The 12815-nt window shown below is 57.4% G+C and overlaps 1 protein-coding gene across 4 annotated transcripts in view; it reads right to left on the bottom strand.

Annotated features, from left to right (window-relative positions):
• Window positions 1-12815, bottom strand: part of CPT1A (carnitine palmitoyltransferase 1A) — a 49356-nt gene that overhangs the window by 34677 nt on the left and 1864 nt on the right. Inside the window, exons 1-2 of one of the 4 annotated variants that reach the window (XM_080816463.1) lie at window positions 10225-10260; window positions 9684-9747 (exon numbers count right to left, since the gene is read on the bottom strand). The exons of 2 other annotated variants lie outside the window; for them this stretch is intronic. The gene's annotated coding sequence lies outside the window, so the exon portion shown is untranslated. Of the gene's footprint in view, window positions 1-76; window positions 96-9683; window positions 9748-10224; window positions 10261-12815 lie in introns of those variants that run through there. One more of the 4 variants, XM_080816464.1, reaches the window with a different exon arrangement.

Below are 12815 nucleotides of genomic sequence, written 5' to 3'. Positions count from 1 at the left end.
AGCCTCCAAGAACCATAACAAAGATCCACAATCATGTCTGTGTTTTCTTATCACCGACTATGTCTCCCATTCTCACCTGCTGACGCCTGCTGAGCGCCACCGACATCAGCAGGTGCCGCGCGTTCAGACCTGCCCAGCAAAAAAGTGAGACCTGCTTCGCTTCGGCTGATTGGAACAAACGCCCCATCAGAAGCCCCGAGGGGCACAGCCTGCGTTCATTTGCTCCTCCTGCAAGCGTGTGTCGAGTGCCTCCCACGTGCCAACATTGCGATGTTGGCAGAAGAGTCATCCTGCCCCCAACAGCGCAGACAGGGAGGCCGAAGGAAGAGGGGGTGTCGGATGGGACCTCCGGGGTGACACAGAAGCCCAGGAGAGGATCGGCCACAGGGCAAGCCTTTCCGGCCCAGAGGTAGAACACGACTCTAGTAGAGGTCAAGGGCAGGTCAAGGGCAGGCAGCCGTGTAGGAAGGAAAGCTCGGAGACAGCCAGGGGAGGCAGCTGGGTTTTACACGAAGGGTAAAGGAAAAACGTCCACGGGCTTTAAGTGACTGTTTCTGTTCTCATGAAGACCTCTCTGGGGGCGCCCGGGTGGCTCCGGCGGTGAAGCGTCCCGCCCGTGGTTGCTGGGTTGTGAGATCAGGCTCCACGCCGGGCTCCGAGCTCAGCGGGGAGGCTGCTTGGACTCTCTCTCTCCCTCTGCCCCTCCTGCCCGTGCTCGCTCACTCTCTCTCTCTCAAATAGATAAATCTTTAAGAAGAAAAGAGCTCTCTGGCTGCAGTATGGCTGGTGGCAGGGCAGGGAAGCAGAGGCCGCCGGTCCTTTAGGAGACGATGGCCCAGAGGGGCATGAGTGGGGACGGGGAGGACAGCCCACCCCAGACAGGCTTCAGCGGCACCCTGGGGCTTCTGGCGTGAACTGTCCGCTCAGGGGAGCCCCTCCCCGACACAGGAGAGTCGCTGCGTGGGGAGGACAGGTGGGGGGTGGGAGGGGAGAAGTGGCATGTGGACCCACCACATCTGATGTCGTTGGGGGCGGAGGGAAAGGCTGGGGTGGGCAGCCCTGGGCAGTGTCCGCACACAAACCTATGAATCTACTTGGATCATTATGAAGGGAAGGAGCAAGTCAGCCAAACCGCAATCCCCTGGGAATAACCTCAGCTGAACGGGACCCGCAGTGTGTCCCTGGTGACCCAGGTGTGACTCAGCAGACACAGGGCCCGCCACTGTAGCCTGGCCAACGTCGCGGAAACAGATCCTGAGCCCGAAAGCAGCAAGACCTCCAAGCAAATGCCTCCTGCAGATAGTTCAGGATGTGAAGAGGGCGCCCGAACAGCTCTGAATCCTTTTCTCGAAAAGCTACCCAAGTGGCTCGAGGATCCTGCCGGAGCCTCAAGGTCAACCCTGGACCCCTCTCCACGTGCCATGGGAGGTGGGCATCACAGAGATGATTCTGCTGAGCGGGAAGCAGAGCAAAGTTACAGACTGGCCACCCTTTCGATGACCTGTAAGATCTTTCAAGGGCTTTATATGGACGCGCGGGATTATTAACGGCAGCAGACAGAACCTAAACAGAGCGTCTGCAGTGATTCGATCCGAAGGCGGGTCTGGTGCTCGCTCACGGATCTACGCTCTGCTGGGGACCACGGGCAAGGCGGGGGATGTGTAGTGGCCTTGTCAGAACCCTGACTTTACTAAGGATTTGCTCTTTGGATTGGTTCACAGTAAAAACCAAAGATAAGAGTCCTAAATGGACAATCTTCCTCTAGTTCTGCAGTAGGCAAACCGCTGCCCTGCACCGGCCTCCTGCTTCAAGCCATCGCAGTCATTAGTGAACCGGCCGACAAAGGTTTGAAAAACTCCCCCTGCAAATCTAGCAGAGGGAAAATCCCGCTCCCTTTCCCAGCATCCACAGCCCCCGTTTAAAAACGTTAACGGTTACAGGGGCACCTGGATGGCTCAGCCGGTTAAGTTTCTGACTCTTGATCTCAGCGGGGGTCTTGATCTCAGGGCCACGCGTTCACGCCCCACGCCAGGCTCCGTGCTGGGCATGGAGCCTACTTTGAAAAAAAAAGAAAAAAAAAGAAACAATCTATGCTTATGATGCCCCCTCCTGTAGCCGTTGGAGAAATGCAAATCAAAACCAAGGCCAAATGCCACCACCCGTCCACCAGCACGGCCAGAACCCACGAGACCGAGGGTAACAGGTGCTGGCGAGGCCGCGGAGAACCCGGAACCCCCACGCACCATGGGTGGGGATGTGCGATGGGCCGGCCACGCTGGAGACCGGTCTGGCAGTTTCTCAAAAGGTTCTGTTAGCACTCGGCCCCGCGCTTCCACTCCCGGCTGCCCAACACGTGTCTGCTCAGAATCCCACACGCGGAGGTCCATGAGACGCCATGACGCACAATTGCCAGAACACAGAAACAGCCCAAACGTCCTTCCCCTGACGAGCAGCGCATAAAACGTACCCATCCACCCCACAGAGCAACAGAGCGTTCTTTGTAACTAAGGAACGAAGCACTGTCACGGGAGACCAGAGCCTCGAGAACCTTCTAGTACGGACAGGCCACCTGCTGCACGCGTCCATGTACGCGGAGTGTCCAGAACAGGGGGGCTGGGGCCCACGGGGGAGGGGCACCACGAGGGGCAGATGGCTGAAGGGAGAGATGGCTTCTTTCTGGGGTGATGGAAATGTTCAAAAGAAACCCGACCACAGTCCTGGGTGCCCGTCTGGGAACAGACTCACAAGCACGCACGCGTGCACTTCGGATGGGCGTCGGACGGCCCGGTAAGTCACCTCGCCATAAAACCTGTTACTAAAAAAGAAAGCCACCTCCTGAAACTGAAGTATTGTCTATTCAACATTAATGCACCTAAACCTTCTCTCCTCAAATATATAACGCAGGTGGGCGGGGCCGCCGGTGTCCCACTCAGTGAGGACTCACTCCTCCCAACCACCGTCAGCTCACGGCATCCGAGGAAGACCGTTAAATATTTTTAGGGGGCATAGGATATGGCGGTTATTTGTTAAAAGACCGGCACATAAAGGGGCGGGCAGCTGGGTGGCTCAGTCAGTTGGGTGTCTGCCTTCAGCTCAGGTCATGACCTCAGGGTCCTGGGATCGAGCCCCGTGTCGGGCTCCCTGCTCAGCAGGAGTCTGCTTCTCCCTCTCCCTCTGCCCGCGCCCTGCTCGTGCTCTCTCTCACTCACTCGCTCTGTCTCCCTCGCTCAGTCTCTCTCAAATAAGTAAATAAAATCTTTAATAAAATAAAAGAGCCACTATCTTTTAGCAATGCACACCGAAATATGTATCAACACAAGTTCATCCTTCATCACGTGTAGGGTCTGCTTCCAAACCCCTGGGCGTGGAGGGACAGAGGGACGGACGGGCCATGCGTGGGAACTGGTGAAGTCGGGCAGTGGCCATATGGGGGGGGGTGGTCTGTTATGCTGGTCTCTTTTCTTCTGTAGGTTTGTGATCCTCTCATAATCATTTCTTTTTAAGATTTTTGTTTATTCATTTGACAGACAGAGATCACAAGTAGACAGAGAGGCAGGCAGAGAGAGAGAGGAAGCAGGCTCCCTGCCGAGCAGAGAGCCCGACACGGGGCTCGATCCCAGGACCCTGAGATCATGACCTGAGCCAAGGCCAGAGGCTTGACCCACTGAGCCACCCAGGCGCCCCCCTCATAATCATTTCTTAAAATATGTTGAACGAAATAAAACAGCTGTCCGCTGTAGCTCAGTGCTCCGCCCGACACTCGGAGACTCACTTCCAGACCCTTCCAGGGTTTGGCAATAGCCGCCTTTCTGGGCACATCTCCCCCCGGTGAGCCCCACGAGCCACAAGCCAGCCCCCGCAGAGCAAGGGGAGGCCCCAGGCCCCATGCCCGGAAACCAAGTGAAATCGGGAGAGGGGTCTGTTTCCAGGGCCGCTGCCTGCCCACTAGCCTGCCCTTGCATTCTTCGGCATCCACAACATGGGGGCATCTACCCGACCCACCCCACGACACCCAGAAAAGCAACAGCAAAGCTTCTCTGTAGGATCACAGCACCCCTGACCTACCGCACCCTGGCGGGACTGGCAGCCTCAGCCCTGGACGCGGGGCACGCCCTCACCTTTCACCCAGGAGGGTGTGGGTGAAGCCACCTAGGCCACCTCCCCCACCCCCGAGTCTCCCCAAAAGTCCAGCCAGAGGAACTGATGAAGACACAGCGACCGTCGCTGCCCATAGGCTGACCGCACGGAGGCTGGGGGAGGAGAGAAGCCACCTGCCTTGGGGGGAGGGAGGGAAGCCATTCATTCATGCTGGACAACCGGACAACCGGGAATGAGGACGACCTCAAAAGAGCCCCAGGGAACCTTACTGTACTACAGAGCAGGGCTGTTTTCTGTCCTTCAAGTTCTAAATCCTAAGACGGTGGCGCGCACAGCTAAGTACAGAACAGCAGCTGTGGACAGCCCACGAGGACTGGACGCTGCCTGGTCTCCAGCTCTCTGTTCCCGGGTGGAGTCCCTGGCCAGGCCTGGCTGTCCTGTCATTCTGTCAGCACCGCTGGGAAGCCCAGCACCCTGAGGAGGAAGAGGGAGGGCCCGGGGCCAGCTGGCAGACCAGGCCTGCGTCTGGATGCAGGCCACTTACACGGGACGGCCTCTTCTCTGTGACCCTTCAACCTTCCAGGACACAGCGAAGGCCACGGCACAGCAGCGCCCTGGGGGGGCCTGGCGAGCAGGCAGCATCCCCTCCCTGCCTCCTGGGGCTGTCAGGGGGCTCTGTCATGTCCCACCTGCGGGGCACGGCCGAACCGTTAGTCTCCGAGTGCTGACCTCCCTTCACTGTCCTCTTCCTCCCGGATAAGGTGACCCCTCACGTAGAGTCTCATAGTTTCCCAGCTCCGGCCACTCCCCCTGCGCCAGGATTCTCGGGATTCTGAGCAGGGGGCCGCCAGCTCCTCTTCCAGCCCCTCTGCACCCCAGGAGTCAGCCCCCCCCCGCCCCCGCCAGAGCCCCTGCTGGGGCTTTAAATTCCACCGGCACACACGGCTCCGCGTTTCACGCGCGTCTCCACTGACACCAAAGCGAATGGACGGCACGTGAATCCCGTCCTTCATACCCCGCCCCCGCCCCGCGGCTTCTGCTGTGACGCCACCACCGGCTGCCAGGCCCGGACACACACAGGCTGGAATGTCCTCGCTCCACGCCTCTCCCCTGTGCTGGGTGCAAGCAGCAGAACCCGGTCATCTGGAAAGGTCCGCTGTGCCCGCCCACCCCACCCCTGCAGAGCACCCAGCGGACAGAAGCGGCTTCTCCTGGGACCAAGTCTACACGGCATGCCCGCTGGGAGCCACCTGCGCCCCGAGTTCTCAGATGGCTGAAGAGAATGTGGGTAAGAGAAGCAGAGAAGACAAGGGGGAGGCAGAGGTGGCAAAGAAAACATCTGCGAGGGGAGCTTAACCCCCCCTTCAGTCACTCATTTCTTCCCTCGAATCATCACCGAGGAGCAACTATCGATGCATCAGAGGCTTTTGGACAAGAAATCTGAGTGGGAGGGAACAGACTGCCGGCAGAAGCACGTTCCGGGAGCGCAGGCTGGCTGCTGGGCCACGGGGAGGGCCCCTGGGGGACGGTTCTGGATGGAAGGCCACCGCTTACTCTGCACCTGCCAGACCCGCTCACGGGTAAACCGGAAGCGGCAGCAACCGCCAGCAGCCGGGACGCGGGGAAAAAGACAGAAAACCCCGTCTGCACGGTCTGGCAGGATGTGGACCTGCTGATTTTCCAGCGCCCTGCAGACATCCCCTCGGGCCGCGTCGGGTGCTGCGCGCCCACCTGGAGTCCCAGCCGATGGGAGCTTGCAGGGACCTCCTTGCCGGCAACACCCCTGGGCGCCCCACCCCCAGGCTCAGCACAGCGACCTGTGATCTTGCGACTCTAGGAGTCACGAAGGCCACTACAGGGGAGAGGTTCCCCAAGGTCTGCCCCAGAAGGTTTAAGCACCTTATCCTAATCCGCTCTCGGACAGACACCAAGATCCAGCGCAAGGCGCTCTGGTTCAGAGCAGCGACCTATTTATCGCAAGCTTCATTAATTCACACGGCTGGTCTATTACGTGGCTGTTCCTAGGGCTTCCCAAGCCCATTGCCCCCTTGGGCCAGCCCCACACCCCACCCCCTCCCCCGCCCTGCCCATGACCAAGGGGCCTGCTAACTCCAACCCAGAGCAGGGATGCCTTCTGCTCTTTTCCCATTTCCATCCCCTGGCTTCACACCTAGCTTCAAACTCCTCCTGTTGGAGCCCATGTGCCCGGAGAACGGCTTTCCACCAGCTGCATCGGGTTATTCTCCCAGCCCTGGCTGGCCGGTGACTTTCAACCCATCTTTCATTGAATCTCCCAACGGAAGTGGGGGGCGTCTCCGGGACGCGACTTCTCCCACCCTGAATCCAGTGAGGAGCACCGACACTCAGCCTCCAACACCAAATGCCGTGTGAACGATCTGGAAGGGGCGACGTTACACCACCTTGTTCCATTTCAGTACGATGAGTTTTGATAACTCCAACCAATGCCACTCACTGAATCTCTGGCCAATAAATTGGTCTATTTTCCAGAAGAGCCTGCTTTGTCCTCCCATCCTCCTCCTCAAACAACTCTTTTTCGCCATAACTCTTTGCCGACAAGGTCAGTGGCCCGCCAGTCGTAACACCAGCCATCCCCGAGCCGGGTCCCCTGCCCCTCCAGGAGAAGACTGGCCCGGCGCCACCCCCACCCCTCGGATCCTGCAACAGGCAGCTGGCTGAGGAATGGGGTAAAAGGTCGGCATGACGCAAAGTGCTTAGACAGCTTCTAGAACAGGCCCGGGGAAAATTCAGATGTGGAAATCACCCCCGTAATAAACAAACAATAAAACCCGCATGGGACACCCAACTGAAATATGTAATTACCGGCCGTCCCAGGTCTTTCAACCCCGCCTTAAAACCAACAGATAAGGAGAGAGGAAGGTAGGGAGGCAGATGGACAGATAACGGCATACAGGTGGTGTTCTGTGCTTTCAACAACGAAGGTGAAAAATGTTCCTCCGACCAAACTGTTTGGCACAGGCTGGACAAGGTGACAGGCATCTCACCCACATGACCCATGTCACGCCCACTAGAAGCCAGGGAACGCGCACTCGTTTACCAAGGAGCGGACCAGCGTGAGGGTGTCAAGACACCTGCCCAAGGTCACAGCCGGCAAGCCGCCCAGCTGGGGATGGGACCCGCGTCCAGCTCCAAACCCCACGTGCTCAACCCGCCGAGTTCAAGGGTAGGGACTCCGAGAAAAATTCCACGCGAGAGTCCGAAAGCTGCACACATACAAAATTAGGTCACTCTCTTGTAACCGACACGATGTGATTGCAGTCAGCAATAAAACTACAGTAACTACAAACACGACGGGTGCCAACGCTAAAATTATTCACAGGCACCCGCCTCGCCACGAGAATTGCACAATTTACTCGCACAGGGGAGCGGGCCCTGCCTGCTACCAGAATCCGGGGAAGAGCGGCGCATCTCCTCTAGCGGTCGGCAGCGGCCGCGTGGGGACTGCTCTGAGGAAAGGTTCCCCACAGGAAGCAACGGCTTAGCACAGCATCAACACCAGCCAGGGTCTCCAGGAGCAAAGCCTAGATCCCTCAACCAGGGAGGAAGCTGGGGCTGGAGGACACTGAGGCCACCGCCCCCCCGAAAAACTCTCAGGAGGAGACACCGCGGGCAGAGCCTGCAGCCTGGTCCTTCCTGGAGGACAGAGCCGGTGTCATCGACGCCCTAGTCTTCTGCGTCCAGCAACCGGGGCCTGGGAGGGTTCTGCCCAGCTGCACAAAGCTGCTTCTGCCTCCAGGATGGCTAATGTTCCTGCCAAGTAGGGCTATGAGGTGGCACCCAGGCCAACCTCAGTGTTGTTCCCCACGGCACTTCAAGGGAAATACCTGGAAGGTTCTAGAAGCTTATTGCAGCGCCCAGGAGTCTCCCCAGACCTGCATGTGGAGCAGGGCTCATGACTTTGCTCAGGTTCCTTCTTGCTCCTTCGGCATTCAGCATTCCCGCTATCACGTCCACAGTTAGGGTACGAAGTTAGGTACAGGCACAAATTAGCACTAATGGAAAGATACGCAAAAAGAGGCCCTCTCCACCTATATGCAGGCACATACACGCCCTGAGCTGTGTCTACACGGGATTCTCCATAACTGTGCTCTTGTGTTTTCTCAGTAAGTGTTATACCGATACACGTCATCTCCCTAACCCGACGGACGCATCTTAGAACCAAGAATGTGAGACTCAAAACTCACTTGATGTCTCTGGGAAGGTTTCATGAACAAGAAAGGTACAGGAACAGTCGTTAAGGAAATGCTGTCTCTCTCTCTCTCTTTTAAGATTTTGCTTATTTATTTGAGAGAGAACACAAGCAGGGGGAGTGGGAGAGGGAGAAGCAGGTTTCCCGCTGAGCAGGGAGCCCGATGAGGGGGCTCGATCCCAGGACCCTGGGATCATGACCTGAGCTAAAGGCAGACGCTTAACGACGGAGCCACCAGGTGCCTGTGAAATACTGTCTCTTGAATTTGTGACAGAGCATTCAATATTTGCATTAATTAACCGGGCATACAGTTCATGTATTGCGGTGAACTTATCATAACACACCACTCACGTTTATGGGGCAAATATGCTGAGTCAAGGCAGGTTACAGAGGGAATTCTGATTCATTATACTCTGTTTTAGAGCTCCAGGTAAGACGCAGCTTCTGCCCACCGAGCTACTATAAAAATACAGCAAGTTCAAATTTTTTTTTTTTTTTAATTTATCTGACAGGCAGAGATCACAAGTAGGCAGAGAGGCAGGCAGAGAGAGAGGAAGGGAAGCAGGCTCCCCGCTGAGCAGAGAGCCCGATGCGGGGATCGATCCCAGGACCCTGGGATCATGACCTGAGCCGAAAGCAGAGGCCTTAACCCTCTGAGCCCCCAGGCGCCCCCAGCAAGTTCAAATTTTCACATGCTGTTGCCCCACTTCAGTAAGTCAGGGCTGATCAGATAAATACTGAGAAGCAGGAGATGAGCCAGAACAAAGCATTCAGGAAATGTCACTGCAGGTCACATTTTTTAAAAACATTTATTTGAGAGAGAGAGAGAGAAAACACAGACGGTGAGGGGGCAGAGGAAAAGGAGAAGCAGACTCCCCACGGAGCCCCGGTGTGGCTCAGTCCTGGGACCCTGAGATCAGGACCCGAGACAAAGGTAGATGCTCAACCAACTGAGCCACCCAGGAGTCCCGCCAAGGGTACATTTTTATAAAGAACATACAGGACGTCTCGGCAGGCCCAATTACCTGCACTACGTGCTCAGATATTTTTCTCCAGGTGCATACCCAGAAACACCTGCCTCCAGCCACACTGGCGGCCGTCGTCCCACGGCCAGGAAAGACTCCTGAACCGCAACTCACACCAGGACATCGTTCTCAAAAATGTTCCTAAAACCAGGGGCAGGGTGGATGTCCCATACGTGCCCTTCACCTCTGCACCCAGAAGTGCAGCTGAACTTGTCAAGCCCCAGGTCCAGTCCAGGGACTGCGGGCTTAGTCAGGTCCATAAAACCCGCCTGGGGCCACGGTATTATTTGCTAGAACTCACGCCCATTTTGCACCCTTGAAGCCTCTCTTACCAGATCTCCCCTCCCGTGAGACAGAACGACAGGGGTCAGAGGCACCACTCGGACAGATGAGGAACTGAAAACCGAGAAACACACATGGCTGATTCAGTGTCACATCCAGCCGGCTCGAGGGCGGGGCGGGGGGTGAGGGCTTGGCCTGCACCGGGGTCTGGGAGGAAGCCTGTTAGAGGGACGGAGCACGAGCCTGGGAGAACACAGATCTGGATTCGAATTCCAGCTCTGCCACTTACTCAGGCCTGTGTGTGTATGAGAGAGAGAGAGAGGCCTTGAGCAAATGTCATCACCTTATCGTAAGACTGTTTCCTGGCACATAAAGCATGTAGAATGTCCACCCCTCACAAAGTGATGGGCCCAACACCACATGAGGCCTTTAAGGCAGGAACACACTGTACCTTCCCAACGGCAGTCCCATGCTCCAGGAACGTGGGTTTCCGTGGGGATCTGCCTCCTCCTTTCCACCAGACAACACCCCCCCCCCCGCCGCACCCCGCTCACCCTCCTGGCTCCCCCCACGCCCTGCCGGATCTGATACCTCCTGGAGCATTTAACTTTGGCATTCAGCTTGTAGCAGTGCTCCTGGTTCATCTCTAGGACACCTTATTGTACCTCCCATGATGCAACAGGGCGCTTTTGAAAAAGCAGAAAGAAACCAAAACTCTTCATGTTAAATCTTTTTAAGGGCAGTAGAGGAGCTGACATTTAGAAAAATTAGAGACAGATGCATTATCTCATAAATGAGGAAGCCGTTCATAAAAAGTAGAGTTTGGGTTCTAGCCTAAGACAATTTCTTAAAGGCAATTCTGTGTTTGCTTTTAATATAAGCATGTGTTGCTTTTTAGTGGGGCAGTGGGAGCAGGTGGGAGGAACTTCTATATTAAAGGAATTAACCCCTAGCTTGACTCCTCAGAAACTCGACATCCCCGGTCCTCATGGGACCGATTTCCCACCGGGGCATCCTAACGGAACAGAGGTGTGTGTGCTGGAGATCAAGAACCCTGAACCCCAGAGGAAGCCAGTATACTGGTGGGGGGAGGGGGTCACTGGTCCCTTGATGTGGGAAGTAGCGAGCTTTCAGGCCTCCGCCAAGAAGCCCCCAGCCATGGTAACACCGTAGGGCAAGGGTCCCAAGTAGAAGACCCCAAAGGCTTCCTTCCTCCGCCCCTCGCTTCCCTTGCACGGCCCAAAGGACCCCACCGCTGTAGCTATCCATCCGAGAAAGGGTCTCACACCTTCTTCCATTAGATAAAATCGGAATTCCCACTTTGGCTCACAGGAATGAGGACAAAGGTGAGTTTAAGAGCCACATGGGAAGCAAAGGTAGCAGGTGGGACTTAAGGACAGTCAGAAAAAATCCAGGGTGACACTCGGGTTCCTGGGATGGGTGGGTGGACCCCCGCCCTCCGAGTGTGAAGTCCTCTCTGTTTTACCTAAGTAACCTGGTGTCTGACAACTCCTGGATAATCCCTCCCAGGGAGAGCAGGGGCCACCCTATGTCCCAGCCCCCCACGTGCAAACACCAGGAGCCCCAGGCCTATTGCAGCAGCAACATTTCTTTCAATTATTAACTTCAAAAACATTCCTCCGCAGAAAAACAACCCAGACAACATTAAAGTAAAGGTGGACATTCCGGAGAACTGAGGGTCCGAATCACTTTCACGCGAAAAGGTCAGTTGGCTTCGGCCCAGGGTCTGCTGGGAACCCAAGGTCCTCCCCGTATTTGCACGGGGTAAAAGGTGAAGTTCACAAGAGGCAACAGAATGTCAGAAATCAATAGAACATACTCTCACCTGCGTTAATTAACAGACCTTAAACAACAAGCAAACAAACAAAAAACCCGCCCTGTACAGCCTAGAGTCCTCCTGCAGGCATCAGAAGGACGGTCAGGGCGGTGGGGTAGTTTCGGGAGCGGGGACCGGGCGGGGAGGCCAACTCTGCGCCTTGACGTCACTGCGGACCCCTGCTTGTATTACTTCTCTTTAAAACAGCAAAGTCTCCGCAGCAGAAGCCCGGGGTGGCTCAGGCCATTCGGAAAAGAGGGGCCTCGCTAAAGGAGAAGACCGAGACTCCGAAACACAGCCTGACCAGGCCGATTTTCTTCGAACCTTTGAAAGCACCAGCCGCTCCGGAAGCGAAGTCGGGCTTGCACCAGCAGCCCAACTCCGGCCCGGAGCCCCAACCACGCAGAATGACGAACGCTTTTCTCCAACAAAGGAACGACTGCCCGGGATCAAAGTGCAGAAGCAGCCCCCGGCCGCGGCGCGCGCGCCTTTCCGCCTCCCACCGCCCCACCGCCCTCGGAGCTCGGGCTGCGTCTTTAACTGCTCGCCTGGAACGCGTCCTCGAGGGCACCGCCGGCAGCTGCGGCGGGCGCGCCCCGCCCCGCCCCCACCGCGGGCGTCACGTGACGGCTGCGAAAAGTAGGGGAAAGGTTACCGCGAGCCCCGCCCCCGGCCCGGCGCGTCCCAGGCGCTCAGATCCTGTTCCACCCGCCGGGCTCGGAGAGACCTTCCGGAGCGAGCTGGCGCGCGTCGCCGGCGCTGCCAGCCTCCTCCCCCGGCGACACGCAGCGCCTCTCCGTGGGAAGGCCGAGCCCCGCGTGGCCAACCCTGGGGACAGGGAAGGGCTGAGCGCGCCCGATGCCGTCCCACGGAGGCACCGCGGCACCGCGCCCCCGCGCGCCCGAAGCGTGCCCGGAAGGGACTCGCAGGGAAGCCCAAGGAAACATTAACAGTGTTTCTATGAATGGGCACGAGGGGCCGGGGTTGCATAAGCGCGGGCCCTCCCCGGGGGCTCCCCGGAGGCCCAGGCTTGACCGCCGGGTTACCACGGGTTCCAGGGTCGGGCCAAGGGCGGCCGCAGCAGGGACGCCAGGTTTATTCCCTTGGCCTCTGGGTTGGGCCACTTGTTTTCAGTACAAACTCGAAAGGTTATTTCGGCCTGTGCGTGATGCCAGTTCTGCCACTCTGACCCAAAGTGTGTGCATGCCCAGAGGTGGCCCTTTTCTGGGTTTCCAACAGATGGAGTTCAGCGCGCAAGGTCAGGTCCAACCGTGCATCACCGGAAGGAAACCGGTCGTTTCTGGGCGAAGAGGAGCCCCGAGGCGCGCGGAGGCACAACCCCCCT

The sequence above is a fragment of the Martes martes genome, assembly GCF_963455335.1.
Source record: "Martes martes genome assembly, chromosome: 10".
NCBI lineage: Eukaryota > Metazoa > Chordata > Mammalia > Carnivora > Mustelidae > Martes > Martes martes.
Note: the sequence above shows the minus strand (reverse complement) of the source record. Positions and strands in the feature narration are given on the sequence as shown.